At 45.5% G+C, this 21,424-nt stretch overlaps 1 protein-coding gene across 2 annotated transcripts in view; it reads right to left on the minus strand.

Annotated features, from left to right (window-relative positions):
- SLC38A5 (solute carrier family 38 member 5) overlaps positions 1 to 21,424 on the minus strand; it is an 825,614-nt gene that overhangs the window by 453,725 nt on the left and 350,465 nt on the right. Inside the window, exon 1 of one of the 2 annotated variants that reach the window (XM_069647526.1) lies at positions 754 to 888. The exons of the other annotated variant lie outside the window; for it this stretch is intronic. The gene's annotated coding sequence lies outside the window, so the exon portion shown is untranslated. Of the gene's footprint in view, positions 1 to 753; positions 889 to 21,424 lie in introns of those variants that run through there. 2 annotated transcript variants of the gene reach the window in all.

Consider the following 21,424-nt stretch of genomic DNA (forward strand, 5'->3'; position numbering starts at 1 on the left):
ATTACTGCACAAGACTCGAGGGCCTCCAAGTGCTAACCTGATGTGCATTTTGGAAGTCGCTGTAAAAAATATATGTACATAACATGCATTTAACACATATGCATGTTATGTAAATATATTTTCAAAAATAAACTTTACATTGGTTAATTGGTATTGTATAAAACGCTCTTGAACTTGAATGAGAAGCATGTGCAGGCACCAACAGCATATTTCAATATTTTGTATTAACACGCGCGCTCTCTCTCCACATTTGAAACCTGGGAGAATAATTTTCAAAATTGTGAAGGGGCTGAGCGAAGCAGGTCATGGGTGACACCACGGTGGGGGCGGGGGTGGGCGAGGGCATGCGGGTAGCAGGTGCAGCCAGCACTTCTATAAGTATTCTAGGTCTTCATAGGTTTGTGAGAAGGTTGCTCTAGAAGCACATCCACAACAGGAGCGGCGCCCCCGCCGCCCCCCAGCGGGCAGACCCTTGTGAACTGGTCTCGGGAGAGACTTCGAGGTGTGTTGAACCCCTCGAGCGGACCTATGCAACTAAGCCGGGCAGGGGCACGTACAGGGGTTTCCTGTGCCGGACCCCGGCGCTGCCCGCGCGCGCGCCCTCCGTCACACGCCCGGCTTCCCTCCAGCGAGCCCGCCTGACGCAAGAGACGCGAGGTATTTCAGCAGCGCGCTCTTCACTTTCTCTTCGGTCGCTTGCCTCTCTCTCTCTCCCGCCTCCTCGCTCCACCCACGCCCCTCGCCCACACTCACCAGTGTGCACTGCCACCTCATTAAAGGAGTGAGGGGGGTGTCAAGGGTGACTTCCAAGGTCGGTTTGTTTTAGTTTGTCCCCTTTGCTGGAGCACCAGGTTACACACGCTCGCACATAGTCACACAAACCAAACCCCTCATTGGCCAATCGCTACGCGGGACTGGCACGTCACGACCCGCCTCTTCCAAATAAAACCTGATGAGGCCCTGGCACATAGCGCACCTCGCCCCGGTATTCAGTGCTCACCTGCCAACGGACTCTAGGGTTTGGTGCCTTCAAATTATTCTGATGGTTTGGCTATTCCGTTTATTAGGGCATTATTCAACCATGCATAATGTAATGTGTGCTACACTTTATTCTATCGGCCGGTGTGTTTATAACGACATAAACAGAAACCTGTTGTATTATGTTGCTTCCTATATATTATTAAGCTCATTAAAACGTTCACCGACTGTACAAAAGAGACTTTCTTGTATTGGCTATTTCGGTTAACGGGACGTTTACAAATTGCATAAGGTCAAAGTGTAAAAAAAAGTTTTGGAATTATGCTCACCTTCCACGCCCATGCCCCCATCCGCGCATTCATGACCCACCCATTTCAAGCAATTTAATTTCCTGCATATCATCCTGTCTTTCTCTCAATCTACCCCGCCCCAACCCAAACTCCTCCTGCCTCTCCTCCACACCATCCCACGAAAACAAACCTCCTTTAATAATGTGAGTCAAAAAGTCTGTTTTACAAATGTACCACCAATACTGAAAGAAATAGGGAAAGAAAAGGTATCAAACGATTACATGCTGGTAGTCATTGTTCCACATGGTATGCAGGGATGTCGATTCATTAAAATGCCAGTGTAGCCGGAAGTGACATCACAGACCTGATGATACCACAGGAAATTATGTCACTTGACCTTTGACCAGAATGGCACGAGTTCCTCTTTAAAGGAATGGTTCTCCCAAAATAGATAGATAGGCAATATTTAAAAAAAAAAACGATTGGCATTTTTTTTTTTCGAAGTCCCTATGTAAAATTTTGAGCAATTCAAGCTCAAAGATAGCACATGGGGGCATCCATTTTGTGAAATGGATGCCCGCCGCTGAGCTCGCTTTGGCTTTTGCGGCACTAATGAAGGAAAAGCCAGCCAGCTGTAGTAAACAAAAGCTACCACTGGGTGGCTTTTCCTTCATTGGTGCCGGGACTCGGAGGACGCGGACTGGAGACTACAGGCAGAAAAGCTGCAGCTGCATCTCGGTAAGTGCTATTTATTTTATTTTTTTTAAAAAGGCACTAGCTGCGTTTTTTTTTCTAAGTTTTCCGGGCTGGAGGAGCCCGGAAAACTTAGAAATAAAACTGCAGCTTTAAAAATGTTGTATTTATGTTTGCGGTCGCTTTTGAAGCGACCACAAACATAAATACAACGTTATTGTGTTTGAAAATGCTGCGGTTTTTCTTTCTAAGTTTCTCAGGCTCCTCTGAGCTTTCTCAGGCTCCTCTGAGACTGAGAAACTTAGAAAGAAAAACCGCAGCGTTTTCAAACACAACCGCGTTGTGTGTCTGCCTAAATCTGCTTTCCCATTTGGGGCTTTAGGGCCCAAGAGCCCCAAATGGGAAAGCAGATTTAGGCAGAAACACTGCAGCATTTAGCATTGCGGAAAACAACCGCGCATTGTTTCTGCCTAAATCTGCTTTCCCATTTGGGGCTCTAGGGCTCCCCGTGGGGAGCGGCATGTAAACACAACCGTGTTGTGTTTCTGCCTGCCTTTGCTTTCACTTTGGGTCTCCGGTGCTCTCCTGGGGGACCACCGGAGACCCAAAGTGATAGCCACGGCAGGCAGAAACACAATGCGGTTTTGTTTGAAAATGCTGCGGTTTTTCTTTCTGAGTTTCTCAGGCTCCTCTGAGCCTGAGAAACTCAGAAAGAAAAACCGCAGCGTTTTCAAACAAAACCGCGTTGTGTTTCTGCCTAAATCTGCTTTCCCATTTGGGGCTTTAGGGCCCAAGAGCCCCAAATGGGAAAGCAGATTTAGGCAGAAACACTGCAGCATTTAGCATTTCCTATTTGGGGCTCTCAGGGCTCCTGGGGGAGCACCGGAGACCCAAAGTGATAGCCACGGCAGGCAGAAACACAACGCGGTTGTGTTTGAAAGCGTTGCGGTTTTTCTTTCTGAGTTTCTCAGGCTCCTCTGAGCCTTTTCTGCCTGTAGTCTCCGGTCCCCGTCCTCCGCGTACAGCACCAATGAAGGAAAAGCCACCCAGTGGTAGCTTTTTTTTACTACAGCTGGCTGGCTTTTCCTTCATTAGTGCCGCAAAAGCCAAAGCGAGCACAGCGACGGGCATCCATTTCACAAAATGGATGCCCCCATGTGCTGTCTTTGAGCTTGAATTGCTCAAAATTTTACATAGGGACTTCGGGAAAAAAAATGGCAATCGTTTTTTTTAAATATTGCCTATCTATTTTGAAATAAAAAATGTTGGGCGAACCGTTCCTTTAACTTTGGTGAAATTAGCGTAAATTGATTGCATGAGTAAAAAAAGTACATTAACTTAAACATTTTAAAATATCAAATACGTACTGAAGCACCCTTAACACTTGTATGTTGTCTGCATATAAGTGGGTCCTCGATGGGCTATTCGGTAGAAGTTCACCCGCAGCGTTCAGTCTAAGTGCCACTCATATCCCTTCCCTCTTAGATCACCTTGGTGCACGTGTTACTCAGGGGGTAGGGAGTGTGCTCCCTGTGCCTCGCGGTTCATCAATTCCGAGATCAGGATGCCTCTCTCCACATTTATTCCTCTAAGGCTCTCTGTCAGTGGTCCAATTAGGTCGGACCCATCTCGTTCTCCTATTTCCCGTTTGACCCTTTATAGGGAAGGCTACACCTAAGTCTCTCTCGCATTTGGATGACTCTCTTCTTCTCTACACTCGACTCTGGTCTGTCTTAATCCCCAGTCCTTCTTATGGTACGATAGGCTAAATTTGGTGCTCAACAGCAAAAGCAGTGACACCCAGATCTAAGACTGATAGCAGCAAGTGATAAAACACCCAACTTTGAGGTAACTCAATACATGGAGAAATGCCCAACCTGGAAGTCAACAGTGAACGCAGTGACACCAAGATTTTAGATAAAGCAGGTGGTGCTAGGATGCCCACATTTGAGGCACACATGTGCCCCCATGCTCCCCGTCCCCTGCGGTTCATTAGTTCAGAGTTTGGGGCACCTCTCTCTCGTCTTTTTTTATCTAAGGCCCTCTATCTGAGGTTCATTTAAGTCAGGCCCATTTCTATCCCCGGTTTCCGGTTTGACCCTCCATAGGGACGGGTACACCTGGGCCTCCTTCCTGTTCAGACGCCTCTCTACGTCCCTGCAATTCACTCCAGTTCGGTCTACTCCCCCGATCTTTTCAGTTCTGTGTTCATTTCATGCAGCGTGGGTGTTGTTCATTATTTTCGTCTCGTTCTGAGATGAAGAGCCAGGTTTTTAGAAGTTTTCTGAATTTTAGATGGTACTTTGTTTGTATTTCTCTGGGGAGGGAGTTCCAAATTTTACGGCTAGGCATGAGAATGCTGATCCGCCAAGTTTTTTTTTCGTACATGGCTTAGGATTTAGGCAGATGTCGTCGCTAGATCTAAGTGTTCTAGTCGGCTGGTAGATGGTGATTTTCTTTTGTATGAGTTCTGCTCCTAGGCCGTGGATTACTCTGTGGGTTATGCACATTGTTTTGAAGGTGATTCATTTTTTGACTGGTAGCCAATGTAGCATCTTTAGCGCTGCAGTGTTGTAGTCCCTTTGTGAGAGTTTGAGAGTTTGTATCCAAAATAACCTAACTTCTGACTCTGACTCTCAAGTCTGACCTTCCCTTGTAGTCAAGAGATGATCACTTTCCTTCTGTGGCTACTGAAAATAATCAAACATTGAAATGCATTTAAAGCATTTGGCCTCTTACCATTGGAATGCACTTCTCCTCCCCCCACATCAAAGCAATTCAGTCAGTGGAGCTAATACCCGTGCAACCCCGATGCAGGAGCTATTTAAAAAAAACTCTAGAAAAAGAAAAAAAAATGTTAGCTGCACAAGCAGAGCGCAGGGTCATAACAGAAAACCCTCCACAGGTTTAGAGGCGCTCCGCTCTGCACCATTTTTTGCCACTGCCCGGGCCTTTAGGATGGCACTCCCTTGATGCTTGCGAGCCATCACCGCCACCCCACATGTGACATACACAGCTGGGCCCCCGCGCACACCTGCTAAATTAGTGGCACTCCACACAGCAGGAGAGCGCCCATCGGTTTTAAGCCTTCCTAGGCAGGCTATATGTAAAAGGGCCACGGCCCTGTCAGGTGGTCCACCCAGACTCCTTGTGCCACAACTGGAAGACGCAGTGAGTTGTGTGGGGCTCTCCACACTGCATTAGAGTCGTGGGGCTGCACCTTGCCTAAGCAGCCCAGCACGAGTAAGGACATTGGAGCCCACACATTGCTGCTGCTGCCTGCAAGAACCATCACACAAGAGAGCAAGAGAGAACACCATCAAGAGAGCAGCAGCAGAGACCTTGAGACAGCCCTGGCTAGGTTGTCTCGGAAGTAATAGTCAATTTCAGCACAAATTGCTTTGCACTTCTGCTAAACAAACCCAAACATCCCTTACACCACCCCCACCACGCCTCCCCCACTTACCTGCTTGCTCGACCTCCTCTTCCCCTGCAGCCCTGCGGCATCAGATCCGCCATTCTAACACAGGTCGGATCCCATGCCACAAGGTACCTTTTTCCCTTTTTTTTTCTTTTTCCAGTCCCCTGCCTCCAATGTTGAGGAAGCGGGGGACACCCTTGCAACTCCCCAAGGCCAAAAACCGAATATAGCGAGTGGGGGACACCCATGGAACCTCCGCTCCACATGTTCTGTATTTTTATAATCGATCGAATGGTACTGGCCGAATTCGATCGATTATAAACGATCAAACTGGCTAATACCAGTTTTTTATACAGAGCACTGTATGAACTTTGTACATATTTCTTAAAGACTCTTTCATATTTTTTAATATTTGAAGGACTCTATATTTTTGTTAGATACGCAGCTGCTAGGTTTAATTTAAATTGTATGAAGTGTCGTGCGATTTCCCCTTTTTGTACAAAACCCTGCTGGTGTACCGGAAGAGAAAAGTATATAAGTGAACGCATAGCAACTAAAGGAACCATACACCACCATTCCTTTGTCCGCCTTTCCTTTTGTGTGTCAGTTACTATAATCTTGTGTCTTTCTCCCTTAGAGGTATCTAGGGATCGTGCCCTAACCTTCTAATTTTCCCTACATTCATCACCTTCACAGCAGGGCTCACCGGGATGATCTCAAACCCAGGAGAGGGGGGGTCGTGGAAACAAGTAAGAGGCAGGTCCAGTTATAAATTAAGGTTTATGTCCAGTTACTCTAGCTAATTATCGGCCTATTACTAATACGCTGTTTCTTTCAAAAATTTTAGATTGTGTGGCATACACTCAGATTTCGGCACATTTGAACAAACATGTCATTTTAAACAAATGGCAGTCAGGTTTTAAGTAAGGGCATGGCATGGAAAACAGCATTGCTCGATCCAAAATAGAGATTACTGCAGATTATGGATAAGGGGCAAACCACTTTGCTTATGTTGTTGGATTTGTCCTCAGCTTTTAACCTGTTTGACCAAACATTGTTGGTCACCAGGTTAAAAAAAAGTAGTTTACTTCTCGGACAATGGCAACCCTTTGGATCACATCATTTCTGAGCAACCGATGGCGTAGGCTCTGCAGCAAGGAGGCAGAATCTCAACCAACACGCCCGGTCTATGGCGTGCCACAGGGGGCGTGTTTATCTCCCTCTTTATTAAATATTTTTACGATTCCCTTTTTTTAATCTCCTAGAAGAGAATGGTGTTGGCTTCACCAGTTATGTGGATGACACGCAATGTGTCATCTCCATTATCTGGTATTCATTGAGACGACAAAAGAACCATCAATAGAGTGTATGAACTTATCCAAACATGGATGGTAGGAAATGGTAGGCACAGATAATAAAATAAGGAGGTTGGGCCCAGATTATAACCATTTCATTGTGGCAGGGTGCGACATTGAGATTTAAAAAAAATGAAAACTCTTGGGATCGTTTTGGATCATAATCAGAACATGCAGGCTCAAGTAAGCAGCCTGGTTTCCTCTACTGCCTATTATATATATTTTATTTATTTATTTAAATTCTTGATAGAGTACCAAATCGTCCACAGGCCTCACGGTGCACAAAAAGACAAAGACAAGACAAACAAGCAGAGACGTATAAAGAAGTCGGAGTCAAAATCAGAGAAGAGCAAAAGGAGGCCTCCGGAGCAGTGAAGAAGTAGGTCTTCAGATTCTTTTTGAAATCAGCCAGGGATGTGGAGGATTTTAGGTGGGGAGGAAGAGGATTCCACAAGACAGGAGCAATGACATTGAAGTTGGTTTTACCAAATTTGGCCAGCCGAAAGCGGGGCTGGCAGAGCCTGGCTTGTTTGGTTGATCTGAGCAGTTGTCCTGGGACGTATCGTTGAATACGTTCTGCAAGATAGCTGGGTGCTGTGGCATTCATACATTTAAATGTAAATGTGAGTATCTTGAAGGAGACTCTATGCTGATAGGAAGCCAATGTAATTTCTTCCAGGCTTCGGTGATTGAGTGCCACCATGACAGGCCAAGCACAGCTCTAACCATGCCGTTTTTGGTGATTTGAAGGGAAGCAATATTGGCCCGTGAAGTACCTGCGAGAAGACTGTTACAATAGTAAAGCCTTTAGTTGATAAGAGCTGGGGCAAGGAGAGACATATTGTTGACAGCTAAGAAAGGGCACAGTGAACAGAGTTGTTTATTGATCCAACCACATGTGGCACTAGTCTTGGCCACATGAGGGCACATAGAGAGTTCGGCATCAATCGTGACCCAGAGCGTCTTTACGCTTTGAGCATCTGGGATGGACACATTGGCGATCAGAAATGAGTAGTCCTCCGAAAGATACTTAAGCATGTTACTGGAGGCTGCTATAAGGATCTCAGTCTGCGTTCAGGGCCATAAAATTCGGACTCATCCAGGAGTGTATGAGAGAGTATATGGCAGAGATGGCCTTTGAGTGGGTGGAGTAACAACCAGAGAGCTCAAGGATGACCTGGGTGTCGTCGGCGTAGTTTGTATACAGGACACCCAGGTCATCGAGCAACAAGAGAAGAGGAAGGATATAAATATTGAAGACAGTGGGGGATAGAGAAGATCCCTGAGGGACACCCCGTGTCAGTAAAGATGGGGTTGATGAAGAATCGTGAATAGCGATACAAGTGTTACAGGGGCCTAAAAAGGATGGTAGCCATTGTGTAGTGCGCTTGGTACAGCCGATGAGCGATTGCAGCTTAGATGCTAAGAGCTTGTGGTCGACTAAATCTAACGCGGCAGAGTGATAATAGATGCCAGATTCGATCAAGCTGCTAGCGCAACGTCAGCCACACTTCTCTCAGGAAAATGGTGAGACTTGGCTAAGGACACTGTGGGGTCAAAAATCGATTACCTGCAGTAGCTTATTGGTGGGTATAACCAAAGCAGACTAATAGACTGCAAATTATACAAAATAGTGTGGTCAGGGTCATTACTGGCCTCAAAAAGAGAGGTCACATCTCAGTTGCTAGACGCAACTTACATTGGCTTCCAATTGAAGCAAGGATTCATTTCTGCCTCCTATTGATTGGCCACAAATGATTGGTTGGCTCTAGCCCTCTATACCTGAGTGAAACACTGACCAACAAAACCAGTGTGAGGACTTTTAGATCCAATAACTCCAATCAGCTTAAAATACCTGCCTGCAACCTGACTAAGATTGCAAAATGTGCTTTTTCTCTGGCTGCACCAAAGGCATGGCATGCTATTCCTCCAGACATAAGAGAATTGAGATCAACAGCAATGTTTAGAAATAATAATAATAATTGGCATTTATATAGCACTACGAACTCTCAGGTATCTGAGCGCTGCTTATTATTATCCACGGTGTGTGGTCCTCGGAAGGATGAAAGGCTGAGTTTGGCCCTGCCGAGGTTCGAACCTGCGTTAGCAAGCTCTGCACGATGCCAAAGCGAGCGCTCTACTCGCTGTGCCACTTGACCGGCTATAGCTGAAATAAAGCTGAAGACCCTGTTGTTCAGATAAATAAGCTGAAGACCCTGTTGTTCAGATAATTATTCTGTGATTTGCTGTTTGTGATGTGGCTGTAACTGTGGTCATTCCTGGTTTGTGACATGTCTGTATTTCCTGTATGTGGTTGTTTTATCTTTGTTATCTGTTTTTTGTTGGCACCCTTAAGCCTCAGGGTAATTGGTGTGCATTACAAATATAATAAAGTAAAGTAAAAGTAAAGGTATAACTATATATACATATATATATATATATATATTGTTTCCCAATAAGGTGCGTAACACGATCACGCTGCTATATTTTTTGGAGGCACTGCTGGGATCAACTTTGGTGTGCCTATGCCTTCGCTATCCTACCTACTTACCTCATCATCTGCAGAGTTCCGGGACCATGGACCTCGTCTGTAATATGATCTTTCGCCATTGAATATTACTCTATTAAAATCGGCACGTGTGGCATGCAGCACCATAGTTTAAACGTTAGTAAGGGGTACACGGTTGCTTTTAAAAAAAAGAAATAGCGTTACGAACATGCAAAAAGGAAAGTGATGCATAGCCTTCATTTTACACCTTCAGCTTTACTGGGGATTTGAAATATGTCATGCATTAGCATAACTGGTGACCCCACACATGTCACGCAGAATGCGGTTGATGAAAACATAAATATTCCCACTGCAGATATTCCCTGCAGATAAGGGACATGCTCACTGGCGCTGTGCAGGGAATCACTGCAGTCAGAGTCTCTGCACTGCATTGTATGTTTACAGGCAATAAGGGTATTTGCATACACTCTAGTCGATAGTCCACACCTTTTAGCGTTGTAATGAGAGTCCTCCGACAGGGAAATGTTGGCCTAGCTTGAACTTTCAATCGAGAGACATTGAGGTGGGGGAATGTCTTAGATAGTAACATCAGGCACATTTCTAGTTTATGACTAGAATGAGTGGTAAATGCCCCTGAATGCTTGTAATTTCAGTGCCATGGTTGTCCAACCAAGCCCACACATTCCTCTACTACTTATTGGTCTGGTTGGAGTCTTCTAGCATATGGCAGCCTTGGCGACCTTTATTCTGAGGGACCAGCTCATGAAAGCTAAACTTCACCAGCTGATGTGGTTCCAGGAGGAGTGATGATCAACATTAACCTGCACCACCACTGCTAGTAATATTAATGGTTCCCATTAAAAAACAATGCCGGATCACAGGGTTTTGGAGCCAGTTACAGAGCAAAAAGACCAGGAAACTTGATTATCCAACCCCTTTGCTTTGTTGTATCCGGCTTGGACAACCAACATTTGGTTAACCAGTATTTTTGATTATCCGGCACCATTTTTCTCCCAATTCAGCTTAACTTGTACTTTAAAAGAGGCCAACATACAGGTGATAAGTTCCTCTAATAGAGACTGAGGGAACTTGATTTAAATGTTTTAATTGAAGGTTGGCTGCTGTGAGGACTCAGGAATGAAAGCCAGACACAAAGTTGTCAGGTTGTGGTTATAAACATGTATTCAACTTAAATGGGTTGGGAAAATGCCTCTCTGGCCCTATTCGAAAGAGGAATTTCCCTACCTAAACACCAAAACTAAGGATCTGTCTTTGTCAGGATGTCGTAAATCCAGAGCTGTCCTGTGTCCAAACAATCTATCCGGACCCTTACACCAAAACAAAATAATAACGTTATAATGGGAAATGTTTATAACCTAGTATCAGCAAATAGTGTTCTTAAACAAAAGTAGAATACTCCAACATAAATGTTCTCCAGAAATGGAAAAGACCTTAATTCCAGAGGGGGATTCCCTTCCTCTGGATTCTTCACTGGTATCACACAATGTCTCTGGGTGTAACAGTTCCTTTGCGTGTTCCTTGGCCTACAACAATCCTGTTAGACAAACACTGTTCAGTCTTATAACTTCCTCTTTAACAATAAATGACTGCTTTGTAACACACGTTCCATCCTTGTTTACCAAACACTGTGTCTGCCTGACACTCCTTGTATGACTGTATGTTTCCTGGTGTACTCCCCTGCCAGTATTCTTGATGCACTGTCAATTGCCTGGTGTACCCTCTTGCCAGGACTTCTCTCTCATTCACAATTGCCTGGTATACTCCCCTGCCAGGACTTCTCAAGTATTTCACACCTGCTTGGTATATGCTGACAAGGACTTCTCTTGTCTTATATTTCCTCTTTTTAAGAAGCATATACCTTTCTGGTTGACTGGTTAGATCTACTTGATAAATTTTCACTTTACTTTCCTAACTTCAAAATCTTCTCTTTCTCTTCAAGTAGCATCTACTATTCTGGTTGGCTTGGTATATCTACTTGACAAACATTGGTTTTCAGAATCGTTTGCCTTCTTGATTCAAAAACAATCTTCGGTGCGGTTGCCGCAATGCCCTGGGTCCCCACTCTGCTTTGACAGACTCACCGGTTTCCCGTAGCGTTTTCAGGCTTGCTCACACTTACGCTGTGTACATACACTGCCTGCTTCCCATTCTGGGCGGCTCTGACATCCTTCCATGCTTCCTCGTGGCTCCACTCCTGCGCACTTGCTTCTCCGGTAAGGATAACGCTGCTTCTCTTGACTGCCGTACACCCAGGGACATTCTCGTGGTTCCTGGCATCTCAACGGCACTCCTCACTCGCACCACGTTTCTCTCCTTTTCTGCCGGTGACCTCTCTCCCTCTGCCACGCCAGCTTCTGCTTGCAGCCTTTGCACACCAAGTCAGGTTTCTCGTTCCCGCATACTGGCTCGCATCTCTAGCCTCTGTCCGCCTTCACTGAAGCTGTCACTTCTTCTCCCGAGCTGCATCTTACTGCGCAGTTTACATTTTTAAACGCCTCATGCACAGCTATCTCTCTCCAACAACTAGCATGCTCAATACACTTTCTGCTCTGTTTCAATTCCTCCATCCTCCTCATCTCAGTGCTTAGGGAATTATGGGATCTGAAGACCACAGATATTAACTGAGAACCTGGGAGGTTATGGGAATTGAAGGTCTTTGATGGTTTTTGTTGCATAATGTTTGGTCGGTCTTTTCCAAGGATGTCATGAAAAGAATCTGTTCTACATGAAAGGAAACAAGAACTGAAAAGGGTTCTCCTAGACTTCTTGGAATTCTTAGACAAGGAATTCTTAGTGCAGTTAGTTTTAAAAAAAAAGTTTTTTTTTCTTTCCCTGTGGTGGTGGGGGGCAGACACATGGCAATAAGCCATTAGGATATGGATATCCGGGAACAGTGAATTTTCCCCATGGCAAAATGGCAGATACCATGTCTTATCCAATGAAGTTGTGACATCCTCCCCGATAGTTGTCTCCTCCCATGTAATCCTCCCTCATATACCCATCCCCAGGGTCAGGATCAGGTAGCTGCTCCCACATGAGAGGAGGTTCCCACAGGGGAATTCGTGATGACTCCCCTGGATTCCTCACACTACCTTTGGTGGTCTTTTTTGCTTTACTAAGTCCTGTTGTGATGTGTTATATTATTGGGTCTTTTTTCTGACCTTGAGGAACTTTTTGGAGATATCATAGGCTTGTACTTGCGTGACCTAATTTGGTTTGTTTTTGTGATTTGTTTGCTTTTTATAATTTTTCTCCTTTATGGTTGGTTATTTGTCGCATGGGTGTAGGCTACTAAGGAGACACTGAGTCCCTCTACTCCGTCTGTCAACTGTGAGAGAAATTGCACATGTGCCTACATTTGTTTGCGGCAGGATAGATTGTTAACGTATGTCCTTTAACTATGAGTAACCATTCCAAAAACCTTTGTATTCAACAAAGTCTTTTATTTTATATTTTCAGCCCTTCTTGGATGACACGTGTTTCGGCGTATATACTGTGCCTTTTTCAAATCCAGGCCTTTTATAGCGTTGCGGTTCATACAGTAATTACTGTTCTTGTCTTAAACGATTAGCTGTAAAATTCTTGGGCTCAATCTCACCTGAAAATTCTAATGCTCATGCTCCAAGCGTCGGGTATCTCTCTTTGCAAAAATATTTTGTGGAGATCACCCTCCGCCCCCGGTTGCCTAATTTCACTTGTTCCAAGATGATGCACCTTAATTGGGCTATCGAGTGTCTTACCTCGGTAAAGTGTACCGCCACGGGGGATTTAGTACTTCTTGTTCTAATACTAGACTGGTGCTCAGTCCATCTGAGCTTTACCTTGCGTGTTGTAATATCCACGTAGCACAGCCCACAGGGGCATTTTAATGCATACACTACATTCACGGAATCGCAAGTGCAGGAATGTTTAAGTTCTGTACTCTTTCCTGTATGCGGATGAGTGATTTTGGTGCCTGTGATGATGTTGCCACAGTACTGACAATTATGCCATGGCTGTGTTTCTTTATGATTCGTCTTCGGTGTGTGTGCTCTTGGCAATTCTGCTTTGATAAGACTGTTTTGAAGTGCTTTGCTGTTCCTATAAGCGAATATCAGTGCTTGGGGGAAATACATTCTGAAGTTGTGGGTCCAATTGTAACATGGGCCAGTTCTTATTTATAATTCTCTTGATTCTATTGCTCTGTATACAGTGGGTCGTTACATTTACCAATTGTCCTTCAGTTTTAACTGGTTTTGGCTCTAGTAACGAGTCCCAATGTATGTCCTCCACTCATCTTGCTATAGCTGTAATGCAGGAGGGTTGATAGCCTCTCTCCAAGAATTTAACTTCCAATGTACTGGCCTGTCGCCTACATTCATCAGTGTCTGAAATGTTTATTCTGTACCTTAAGAATTGGCTCAGTGGCACACTATCGATAGTACGTCATGGGTGGAAATTTGTCGCTAATAGAAGACTATTCCGGTCCGTTGATTTGGAAAATAATTCTTGTGTTCAAGCGATCGTTCTGATAGTAAATTTCCAAAAAGTTAATGATGGTATCACTGATTTGTGTGGTGAACTTTGCGTTCATTCATAATGTTCATCATTGAGAAGAACTTCTCTAGTTCCTCTGCCGGTCGTGTCCAAATGCCAAACACATCATAAATCTAGCGGACGAACTTGGAGAGATGTTGTAACCATTGCGGGGAGTTTAGAACGTGTTCATTCACGCTGACCCTAGGAGTGTTCAATGAGGCTCTCCGTACAACCAAAACATCTATATATATATGATTTGTTTTTTACTAATGTAGTGCATGTTATTTCATCATTGTTTGATTTTTTGAAATATTGGTTATATTGAATGACACATTATGAAATTATGATTTGTGAGGGATTCTTTTCTCCAAATGTTTTGATTCTAAATATTTTTTTAATGATATCCTGCTGAAGGTGTAAGGGTGTATTAAAAACACCCATATCATTAAAACCATTTTCTTTTGAAACTTACAATTTGAACTCTGAGTTTAATGTTGATGATTTCGAAGAGGATATTGAATTTGTATATATTTTATACAGAGCTTTAGCTCAGGAGTGCAAGAAGGAGTTCCCGTTGGCAACAACGGGTCTTGGGGTTTTGGATGTTCATTTTGAGGGTCTCTGGTGGACTAGAGACCTTTTTTTTTTTTTTTAAGAGACTTTACCTTCCTGCACCTGAAGTGACATCTATAAAAAAAGATTAATACATATAGAGACTATTAATTTTTAATTCTTATCAGGGTTCTGTGTTGAACCAGCAAAAACTAGTTTATCAAATTAGGTTGTGCACCTCTCCCTTACCCTGATTGATGGTGGGCAAACCTAGTTTCTGGACATTAGGGACGGTCTGTTTGCTCAAGGTTGGTTGGCGCTTCAGAGGGTGTCTGCAAAGCTAGGACAACATTTGGCAGCGGGAAGGGTAGTCACTGGAGTGGGTGGTCAATGTAGAAACATACGTTCCTGTGTTGTATGTCCAAAGTTCCATCTGTCGAATGTATCCTCCCTTTGTTTGTTGATGAAACACATATTGGTTTTCTTTTTGCGATGTAAAATTAACAACCTAAAATCCAGATTGTCAGTGCAGGGAGCAGAGGCGTAGCCAGGATTGTCTAAAAAGCGTGGCCTGAAGCTAATGTAGTTGGGCCCACCACAGTGACATTAACATCTGTAAATGCCCACACAACGCTGCCAATTTCGCATTTACAGATTTTGGGTGGGCCTTGCCCGCCCACGCAATACCCTGTCTATGCCTCTGGCAGGGAGTTACTTTTGCATGTATTGTTAGAGCTGGAGGCTGAATCTTCTCCCACTGACTTCACAGCCAAGGAATAGACTGTGTGTTCACAGGGGGCAAGCTTCAGGCTGTGTTTTCAACTAGAATGTGGTATCCAAAGCTTTCAACCATTCCAAATTGTGCCGAGGGGGCCCCAAAATTGAAATCCCTATTCCTCCGAAAGCTTTGTTTGAAGGGCATTGCATTGGGTGAATGTTCTGAAAAGTTTGCAGCAGGAATCAGGCAATTTTTTCAACAACAATCGAGGTACAATGTGGGCTAGACCCATCAATTAAGGGCCACACGCGAACCATGTTCTTCTGGCTAAAATGCGGCTTGAAAAGTTTGTTAAGTGTTTTGAATATTAACAGTTAGTTTATCTTTCAACTGATGTAGCTAAACACGGCATATGCTGTGGTTTATCCATCCAACTCATTTCCTCCGGAGAAATGCTAGCTCGCTACATTTGTAAATAAAGCAGAGCAGGTTCTTTACATGCACCCTGGACACTTTACACTGCTGGTGTGCTTTTCTCTAGTCTAGTTAGTTGATAGTGCAAGGACGTCGACTGCCACGTCCTTGGCAGTTAATAGGTTTAAAGACAACTGTCAGACATTCCATTGTTGTTGATGTCATAGGTGGACTCTTGTGTTACATTCATGTGCTGCCGTTGGATACAGAATGTCAGTGAAATGTAAACCAACCAGTGGTGGATTGACCTACAGGGAACTCTGGGGGTTTCGCAGTAGGCCTCTCTGCCCTGTACCCTCATGGGGCACTTTTGTGTTTGGAATTTCCAAATGTTCTCATAGGAAAAGATGTTGAGCTTGATCAAAATGTGATATATGGGATTACTCTGAAAAAAAAATCCAGGGCCTCTTTTGGTTCCCAGTCCACACCTGAACCAAAGTAAAATAATCCATGAAACCTTTGCTAATCTGGTTTCAACCGCAGAAGACAAGGACATCAATTATTGCCCCAAAGTATCATTGTATTTGTATTGTATTTATTGTATCTATATGGCGTTTTACTCCAAAGCGCTTCACATTATAACAGCAAGACACATAGTAGATTATAACAGTAGAAGCAATTATAAAACATGAGTCAAACCAACAAAACAGTAACTAGAGCAATTAGCCTGTAAAGAAAACAACAGGTGAGTGTAAGAAGAGAGGAAGTAGGTAGGGAGAGGTAAGTAGGGGAGAGACATGAGGGAGATCAAAAGAGCGGTTTCAGGGTGGGGAATGGAGAAGAGATTTCAAGGAAGTATGGAAGGAGGAAAAGGTGGGGATGGAGCGGATTGAGAGAGGTAGTGAGTTCCAATGTAGGGGGGCTAGGAGTTGAAAGGAGCGAAAGTGAGAAGAGGCACATAGGGGTGGGGGAACAGAGAGTAGGAAGAGGTCAGCCGAACGGAGGGAGCGGGAAAGGATGTAGAACGATAGTAGAGAGGAGAGATAAGGAGAGATGAGGGGGAGCTAGGTCATGAAGAGATTTAAAGACAAGACAGAGGAAATGAAATCTGAGTTCGGAATGAAAGGGAAGCAAGGTAAGAGAGCGAGGAGGAAATGGAGTCATGAGGAGCAACTAGACAGAGGGTACGAATAGCAGAGTGGTAGAGAGATTTGAGGGGGGCGAGATGAGAGGCAGGGAGTCCAAAGAGGATAGAAGAGCAAAAGAAGAGGCGAGAGAAGATGAGGGAAGTGATTAAAAGTTTAGTGGCGTTGAAGGTGAGAGAGGAGCGCCCTTTACGAATGTTAAAGAGGTGGTAGCGACAGGCACGAGAGATAAGAGAGATATGGTGGGAAAAGGAGAGGGAAGAGTCAAAGTGGATACCTCGATTGCGAGCGTGGTCAGAGATGGGGAGTTTAGAGGGGGGAAAGTGAATAAAAGGAGGAAGAGAGGGAGTGGGAATAGTGTTGAAGGGAAAGAATAGGACTTCAGTCTTATCAGTGTTGAGAGAGCAAGAAAATGGGAAGACATCCAGTTTTTAATAGCAGTAAGACAGGAAGAGTGATTAAGGTGTAGATCAGGAGTGAAGGAAGAGAAGGAAAGGAAGAGCTGGGTGCCATCAGGATAGAAATGGTGGGAAATTATGAAGGAAGAGATGATGGGGGCAAGAAGGGAGGTGTAGAGAGAGAATAGAAAAGGGCCAAGAACAGAGCCTTGTGGTACACCATAGTTTAGGGGAAGAGTAGAGGAGGTGCGACCGCCCCAAGAGACAGCAAAAGAGCGGGAGGAAAGGTAAGAGGAGAGCCAGTTGAGAACAGAACCTTTGAAACGAGCGAGCAGTGAGAAGGGAATTGAGAACATAAGTGAGAGCAGTTTCAGGGGAGTGTTTAGGGCAGAAGCCAGATCGAGAGGAGGGAAGGAGAGAAAGGTTGGTGACAAAAGCAGAGAGCTGGAAGTAGACTAGGTGTTCAAGTATTTTAGAAAGGAAAGGCAGAAGCGGGATTGGACGGAAGTTTGAGGGAAGAAGGGGATCAGCAGAAGGTTTCTTCAGAATGGGGATGATGGTGGCATGCTTGAAAGCGGTCGGGAAAATAACAGAGGAGAGAGAGATATCTAAAAAGGAGGTCAGCTAAGGAATAAGAAGGGGATAGATCTTCGGAATAACATGCTCTGCATTTCATTTGATGTGTTTGATATAGCGAGGTACAAACTCCGGACAGCAGCACTAAGCATAAAAGAGAATATTTACAGTAGCAAGAGGATGTTTGACACCAAGAGCTCTACATAGAACAGTATGGGCGTGGCCTCCGGTCACATGACGAGATCACACTTATGTATAATAGGAAATATTGCAGAACCACATTAGGTTTTGGTCAGGTAGCAAATCCAGGATTAGAAACCAAGTCTACCAGTTCCAAGGTCAACAATTTAGCTCCAGACTAGGTCTGACCGGTAGCTATTAAAAGTATTTGTTTTCTTCAGAAAACGTAGTGGCAACACAGAATTGCCGCTCAATGACCTCATCCAGAGCGTTTACAAACACGGATGCACGAACGTGTGTAAGCTGGGAGTCTTTCCCTTAGCCTGTTTGCACACTGATAACAGCTCTCTGCTCCCACCCACACTGCAGGGCCGCGTGCTCTTTATTGTTCCATGGCTAACAGGAGTTAACCTTTAACTCGGGGTGTAAACCGTATATGAATATCTCTGTGTGTGAGATAGCTCAGAGAATGGCAGAAGAGGCAGAACTCTGGCATAAAAAAAAGTTGGTGTATGATTGACAATACATTGCTGTCCTGTGACGGAGATCGAAGTGAGCAGTAACTAAAGGGTATGCCGTTCCTCTACTTTTCAGCGAAATCGGGCATGGTCCTTACCCGAGCTCAGTTCCAGGATGGCAGGGAAGGTCACCTTTGTGTTTTTTACCTCTCCTCCACTGGGGATTTGAACCTGGGTTCTGCTGGTAACACTACTGTGCAGGGTCCAGGAGGGGCCACTTTATTTATTTATTTAACCTCTTCGGTTCGGCGAGGAGGTTAAATAGGGCGCGTTAGCACCCCATTGCCATTGAATGAGCCCGCCGCCTCGGGTTCAATCAATGGCAATGAGGCGCCTGCCACCGAGCTGGCGTGAAGTGTGGGGCTAATGGTGCCTTTTCTTGTGAAAAGTGCCCGTGGCAGAGGGGCGCATTTAAATGCACCCCCCTGCGGCGGACACATTTTACAGTAAAAGGCCATCTGCTGCGCCTTCTCCCACAACGTCAGCTCGGGGGAGCCCTTGAAAGACTCCTCCGAGCTGGCGTGGTGGGGGCAAAAGGCGCCCTGGGGGCGTGGCGCCCCGGGCGGTCGCCCGGCTTGCCCCCCCCTAAGGCCGGCTCTGCTCCTGTGTCACATACAAGTGAGCTATCTCATTAGCAATGGATTGCTTTTGTTTGTTTTAATAGACTTCCTGGGGCATAACTGCCCATTGGCGAGCCACCACAACACCTTGCTCGGTATGTGTTTGTTTGTCTTCCGTGTTTTTACGCATAAACTGCTGAAGGTGCAACTGTCTGTGCAGGTAATGCAGGGGGGGGGGGGCTATAGTTATGGGCATGCTCCTCAAGAGGTGCAAATGGTGGATGATTAGAAAGGGGAGGGTGCATAAAGCTGCATGCTGTGGGGACAATGACTGAGCCAATGGTGGTCCTTTAAATGCATTTTCTTTCACTGTGTTTTCTTCAGTCTTGATAGTAATGCTGTTAAAAACACAGCGTTGATGTGGAATGGAGGAAAAGCAGGACCCAGGTATGGGGTTTGAAATGGAGGTGTTGAGAAGGGAGTATAGAGTGGGTGGGGGCAGAGCTGAGGGGATAATAGGCCCACTACTTTCCTTTTTTACACTTCGACCCCCGGCAGGACACCTGGCATACTTTATGGGTCTGATCTAAGAAAGGGGAATACAGCTCGATACTGCACCCAGAAAGGAAAAAGCAGGCAGATAAAGCAGGCAGCTAGGAAAATACATGCACCACACTGTTGCTGCCAGTAGAGGGCAGTGCCCTCCAGCCCACAGCACGCCACGTGCTGCTCCACACACCCCACTTTACTCGCTACCGTTTATAGAGGAACCTCAGAAATGTCTTTAAATATTATGAACGTCCTTTGCACCTTGCTCCAGTGGTTAATCTAATTTAATTACAGCTTCAAATGCGTTTTAAAGACTCATGGCAGGCAGCACCACCGGCAGGGACGTCCTTTGGGGGTCGCCAGGGGTTTTTTCTTCTTTTTTACATTGAAGCTCCTGGGCTGTAGCCAGTGCCATGTGGCTATTTGTTTCTGGAGCGGCTGGAAGTTATATTGTGCCCTCTTTAAAAAACAGGGGGTTCCACAAGTGTAACACTTTGAGAAGTGACCCTATATAAGAAAGAGTAGGAATAACAAATAATTAGTTTTTCTGGAATTCTATACAATAATTGCTAGACTCATTATAGGGGTGAAAGGTCATGTTCTATCTCTTCCCATGATGTCACTTTGGCGTGGGGTCAAATGACATCACTTCCTGTGATGTTGTCAGAGGTAATGTGATGTCACTTCCGCTACCCCTGGCATTTTGGTGAAATAACGTCCCTGACCACCAGGTGTGATATTCCCAGTACAAAGCAATTGCAACGTGCTTTTTCAGCTGCCCAGGGCTAAGACTATTAAGTTCAGCCCAGCTTTCCCTCGTGTGCTTTCCCGACATTACACTTTCCCCCCCATGTGCAGGTTTGGCGCATGCCATATTACGCACTTGCAGGTAGTGCCGGCTGGGTAAGGTCAGTCGAGGGGTCGGGGGTGAATGAATGTGTTGTGAGGCCTCCGGCCTACAAATTACGCAGCGACACGGGTGTGCATCTTTACAACTCCTTTATTAAATGGTAACTGCCGACCCCCTGACTTTCCCGCTTTCCCCTTTCCCTTGCCCCGCCCCCTTTCCCTCTGTCCCTCTCCTTTCCTTAAAGGGCCCGTGTCCCTTTTCTCTGCACAACACCCCCCCCTTACTTATCGTCAAAGTCCGTCTTTACATTTCTTCAATGAGCCGAGTGGGCCGTCTGGCTAGCCGGTGGGGTCGCTCGGCTCGCTCTTCCCTTTCGTCCTCCTGGCCTGCCGGTAGCAGCGCCTCGGGCGGATCGGGAGGGGTCTCTGGGTCCATAGGGTCTTCTTCCTCAAGAGGCATGTCTTCATGTCCATCTTCTTGGAACATTCGTCTGAAGTATGACGCGTTGCGGGTTATTTCACCCTGGTCTCCCAGGGCGGTGATCATGGGTCCTTTCACTTCCGTCACTATCATGGACTCGGGCCGATGTCTCGAGTCCGTTTTCCGGCGTTGGGCCTGCCTGACTAGCACTGTTTCTCCTACGGGGATCAGGGGTTCCTTGGCCTTCCGCTTCCGGTCAGTCCATTCTTTGGCTTTTTGTCTTTTCTCCGCTTCTCGTTGTCGTATCTCGTCGTCCTCCTCCGGTGTGTAGTCCGTCCTCGAGTTGGGGAAGCCTGGACCTTGGTTTGTATTTGATCATAAGTTCGGCTGGGGTGTACCCAGTTGCCTTGTGGGGGGTATGCCGGTAGCTTCGTAGCATTTGTGAGATGGCTTGTGGCATTGAGGCTTGGTCTGTTGCTGCTTTTTGGCGTGTGCGCTTGATGTTCGCCATAAATCGCTCCACCATCCCGTTGGCCTGGGGCCATAGTGGTGTGATCTTCTGGTGGTGGAATCCGAGGTGCGCTACAAATTTCCTAAACTCTTGTCCTTGGAATGGGGATCCATTGTCCGTTTTCACTACGTTGGGGATGCCCCATTTGCTGAATACTTCGTCTATTGGGCCTACCACGTGGTGGAAGGCCGTGGATTGTACGTGCTTTACCAGTGGGAATCGGGAGTACTCATCTATGGCCACCAGCA

The sequence above is a fragment of the Ambystoma mexicanum genome, chromosome 2q, assembly GCF_040938575.1.
Source record: "Ambystoma mexicanum isolate Mex_15411 chromosome 2q, UKY_AmexF1_1, whole genome shotgun sequence".
NCBI lineage: Eukaryota > Metazoa > Chordata > Amphibia > Caudata > Ambystomatidae > Ambystoma > Ambystoma mexicanum.